At 52.5% G+C, this 4,958-nt stretch overlaps 1 pseudogene; it reads right to left on the bottom strand.

The window, feature by feature from the left end:
- Positions 1–3,404: 3,404 nt before the first annotated feature.
- Positions 3,405–3,972, bottom strand: LOC121483877 (annotated as a pseudogene).
- Between the last annotated feature and the right edge of the window lie 986 nt (positions 3,973–4,958).

Below are 4,958 nucleotides of genomic sequence, written 5' to 3'. Positions count from 1 at the left end.
CGCATTCTGACTGCCCGTAGACGTAGGTCCCAGCATCCTTATGTTAGGTGCCGGAAGAGGTTGTGTGAAGAGCATGTGGAAGTGACAGGATTCTCCTCAGGTGTATCTGATCTCAATGCAGACATTGCAAACGTCCTTGTTCAATGAGAGTGTAGCTCGGTCCTAGCTCCCATCAAAGTGTCTAGCAGACATCTGCCTGCAAAGCATACACACTTCCGAGAGTTGGGCTTATGGACTGTCCCTCCCACATCCTGCCTGCACGTACACCGCGCTCCTAACAGGCCTAGCCCCGATGCGTGCCTGAAGTGTTGTGAGAGGTAAGTGGAAAGTCCCGGCCCACAAGACTAGTGCATCCAAGCTCAACCCAGCGATTTCCTAGTATTTCCTGTGTGAGCCAGGTGCGACATCCTAAGTGCCATACGAGAGAAGCTAGCTGAACGCCTTGTCCGAAAGCAACTTACTTCGGAGAGTTGAGCTCACCCTCAGTCCCTCACAGTTGCACACTGCCTGCAGAAAGAGTTTCCAACATCTGCACCACAGCCGTTTGTCAGAGGCTTGTGAGACGCAAGTGGAATAAGCAGACCTGGAGGGTGTCTCCAGCTGCAGTGGAGTGGTATTCTGGGTACCTCCTGGCTTAGAACACTGTTACGTTCTCAGTGCCCGAGGAACGCAGCTAGTTGAAAGCTGGCTTGTAGGCGTGCTTCCTTGTGCGAGCTGAGTTCAGGGCAGGACCCTCCCGCATTCTGACTGCCCGTAGACGTAGGTCCCAGCATCCTTATGTTAGGTGCCGGAAGAGGTTGTGTGAAGAGCATGTGGAAGTGACAGGATTCTCCTCAGGTGTATCTGATCTCAATGCAGACATTGCAAACGTCCTTGTTCAATGAGAGTGTAGCTCGGTCCTAGCTCCCATCAAAGTGTCTAGCAGACATCTGCCTGCAAAGCATACACACTTCCGAGAGTTGGGCTTATGGACTGTCCCTCCCACATCCTGCCTGCACGTACACCGCGCTCCTAACAGGCCTAGCCCCGATGCGTGCCTGAAGTGTTGTGAGAGGTAAGTGGAAAGTCCCGGCCCACAAGACTAGTGCATCCAAGCTCAACCCAGCGATTTCCTAGTATTTCCTGTGTGAGCCAGGTGCGACATCCTAAGTGCCATACGAGAGAAGCTAGCTGAACGCCTTGTCCGAAAGCAACTTACTTCGGAGAGTTGAGCTCACCCTCAGTCCCTCACAGTTGCACACTGCCTGCAGAAAGAGTTTCCAACATCTGCACCACAGCCGTTTGTCAGAGGCTTGTGAGACGCAAGTGGAATAAGCAGACCTGGAGGGTGTCTCCAGCTGCAGTGGAGTGGTATTCTGGGTACCTCCTGGCTTAGAACACTGTTACGTTCTCAGTGCCCGAGGAACGCAGCTAGTTGAAAGCTGGCTTGTAGGCGTGCTTCCTTGTGCGAGCTGAGTTCAGGGCAGGACCCTCCCGCATTCTGACTGCCCGTAGACGTAGGTCCCAGCATCCTTATGTTAGGTGCCGGAAGAGGTTGTGTGAAGAGCATGTGGAAGTGACAGGATTCTCCTCAGGTGTATCTGATCTCAATGCAGACATTGCAAACGTCCTTGTTCAATGAGAGTGTAGCTCGGTCCTAGCTCCCATCAAAGTGTCTAGCAGACATCTGCCTGCAAAGCATACACACTTCCGAGAGTTGGGCTTATGGACTGTCCCTCCCACATCCTGCCTGCACGTACACCGCGCTCCTAACAGGCCTAGCCCCGATGCGTGCCTGAAGTGTTGTGAGAGGTAAGTGGAAAGTCCCGGCCCACAAGACTAGTGCATCCAAGCTCAACCCAGCGATTTCCTAGTATTTCCTGTGTGAGCCAGGTGCGACATCCTAAGTGCCATACGAGAGAAGCTAGCTGAACGCCTTGTCCGAAAGCAACTTACTTCGGAGAGTTGAGCTCACCCTCAGTCCCTCACAGTTGCACACTGCCTGCAGAAAGAGTTTCCAACATCTGCACCACAGCCGTTTGTCAGAGGCTTGTGAGACGCAAGTGGAATAAGCAGACCTGGAGGGTGTCTCCAGCTGCAGTGGAGTGGTATTCTGGGTACCTCCTGGCTTAGAACACTGTTACGTTCTCAGTGCCCGAGGAACGCAGCTAGTTGAAAGCTGGCTTGTAGGCGTGCTTCCTTGTGCGAGCTGAGTTCAGGGCAGGACCCTCCCGCATTCTGACTGCCCGTAGACGTAGGTCCCAGCATCCTTATGTTAGGTGCCGGAAGAGGTTGTGTGAAGAGCATGTGGAAGTGACAGGATTCTCCTCAGGTGTATCTGATCTCAATGCAGACATTGCAAACGTCCTTGTTCAATGAGAGTGTAGCTCGGTCCTAGCTCCCATCAAAGTGTCTAGCAGACATCTGCCTGCAAAGCATACACACTTCCGAGAGTTGGGCTTATGGACTGTCCCTCCCACATCCTGCCTGCACGTACACCGCGCTCCTAACAGGCCTAGCCCCGATGCGTGCCTGAAGTGTTGTGAGAGGTAAGTGGAAAGTCCCGGCCAACAAGACTAGTGCATCCAAGCTCAACCCAGCGATTTCCTAGTATTTCCTGTGTGAGCCAGGTGCGACATCCTAAGTGCCATACGAGAGAAGCTAGCTGAACGCCTTGTCCGAAAGCAACTTACTTCGGAGAGTTGAGCTCACCCTCAGTCCTCACAGTTGCACACTGCCTGCAGAAAGAGTTTCCAACATCTGCACCACAGCCGTTTGTCAGAGGCTTGTGAGACGCAAGTGGAATAAGCAGACCTGGAGGGTGTCTCCAGCTGCAGTGGAGTGGTATTCTGGGTACCTCCTGGCTTAGAACACTGTTACGTTCTCAGTGCCCGAGGAACGCAGCTAGTTGAAAGCTGGCTTGTAGGCGTGCTTCCTTCTGTGAGCTGAGTTCAGGGCAGGAACCTCCCGCATTCTGTTCTTGGGTATACTCTCTTGTCTTGGTGGAGCACTTCTGGTGAAGTTAATGCATGACATCAATTTGAGACAAATTTTCCAGAGACTTTGCATCTGAATCTTTAGTTGACTCTTATATTTGATAGTTAGCTCAGCAGTATATTAAGTACAAGTTGGAAACCATTTCCCTCAGAATTTTGAAGGCTTTGCTCCATTGTCTTCCAGCTTCAAGTATTGCCATGGAAATCCAGTGTTATTCTGATTCTTGATTACTTGTATTTTACCTGTTCTCCCCCAGAAAACATTCACAATATAATGTGTCAGGTGTTTTGTTCTGTTTTCACTCATTAGGTTATTTATTCAGTGAGACTTTTTTTTTTTTTTTCAGTGAGACTTTCAATGAGGTAACATCCTTCAAGTCTGGGAAATTTTCTTGTATTATTTATTTTTTATTTTTTATTTTTTGGAATTCAAAACTCTCTATATTAAAAATAAAACCACGACAGAGTGGCAGTCTCAAGGGTCTGAGACACTCAGCAGAGATTGGAAATGGCAGTTGTGACTGGGCTGAGGCCTCACGAGAGGACCAGGGCAGGGCCCGGGATGGGGTAGGGGTGACTTAGGAGGCCAGGACCCCCATGCGGACCACCTCCTCAGCCCTGCTTCCCGGGGGGCCCGCTGCACCCCACTGTCCTCAGCTTCCACATCTGAGTCGCTCATCTCCCCATCAGAGAAGTAGCCATCAGTCTCAGTGTCAAAGTGTAGGCTGACCTTGGGCCTCTCGGCGACAGTGGAGGGCGGTCCTGTCCCAGCATCAGGCCTGGCACCTGGCGATCTCTGGGTTCCCTTGTCGCGGGGCAGCCGGAGCCAGCCCAAGGGCTTGGGGCTCACTGTAGGGCCAGGCACTTGGACATTCGAGTCGGCAGCCATTGGGGCTGTCTCGTCCGGGGTCTCGGGGGCCAGAGGAGGAGGGCTCTCGGGGGTCGCTGGAACAGGACAGTCCCCAGCTGCAGGGCTAGATGGTATTCTGGGTACCTCCTGGCTTAGAACACTGTTACGTTCTCAGTGCCCGAGGAACGCAGCTAGTTGAAAGCTGGCTTGTAGGCGTGCTTCCTTGTGCGAGCTGAGTTCAGGGCAGGACCCTCCCGCATTCTGACTGCCCGTAGACGTAGGTCCCAGCATCCTTATGTTAGGTGCCGGAAGAGGTTGTGTGAAGAGCATGTGGAAGTGACAGGATTCTCCTCAGGTGTATCTGATCTCAATGCAGACATTGCAAACGTCCTTGTTCAATGAGAGTGTAGCTCGGTCCTAGCTCCCATCAAAGTGTCTAGCAGACATCTGCCTGCAAAGCATACACACTTCCGAGAGTTGGGCTAATGGACTGTCCCTCCCACATCCTGCCTGCAGTACACCGCGCTCCTAACAGGCCTAGCCCCGATGCGTGCCTGAAGTGTTGTGAGAGGTAAGTGGAAAGTCCCGGCCCACAAGACTAGTGCATCCAAGCTCAACCCAGCGATTTCCTAGTATTTCCTGTGTGAGCCAGGTGCGACATCCTAAGTGCCATACGAGAGAAGCTAGCTGAACGCCTTGTCCGAAAGCAACTTACTTCGGAGAGTTGAGCTCACCCTCAGTCCCTCACAGTTGCACACTGCCTGCAGAAAGAGTTTCCAACATCTGCACCACAGCCGTTTGTCAGAGGCTTGTGAGACGCAAGTGGAATAAGCAGACCTGGAGGGTGTCTCCAGCTGCAGTGGAGTGGTATTCTGGGTACCTCCTGGCTTAGAACACTGTTACGTTCTCAGTGCCCGAGGAACGCAGCTAGTTGAAAGCTGGCTTGTAGGCGTGCTTCCTTGTGCGAGCTGAGTTCAGGGCAGGACCCTCCCGCATTCTGACTGCCCGTAGACGTAGGTCCCAGCATCCTTATGTTAGGTGCCGGAAGAGGTTGTGTGAAGAGCATGTGGAAGTGACAGGATTCTCCTCAGGTGTATCTGATCTCAATGCAGACATTGCAAACGTCCTTGTTC

The sequence above is a fragment of the Vulpes lagopus genome, unplaced genomic scaffold (assembly GCF_018345385.1).
Source record: "Vulpes lagopus strain Blue_001 unplaced genomic scaffold, ASM1834538v1 ctg375, whole genome shotgun sequence".
Lineage (NCBI taxonomy): Eukaryota > Metazoa > Chordata > Mammalia > Carnivora > Canidae > Vulpes > Vulpes lagopus.
Note: the sequence above shows the minus strand (reverse complement) of the source record. Positions and strands in the feature narration are given on the sequence as shown.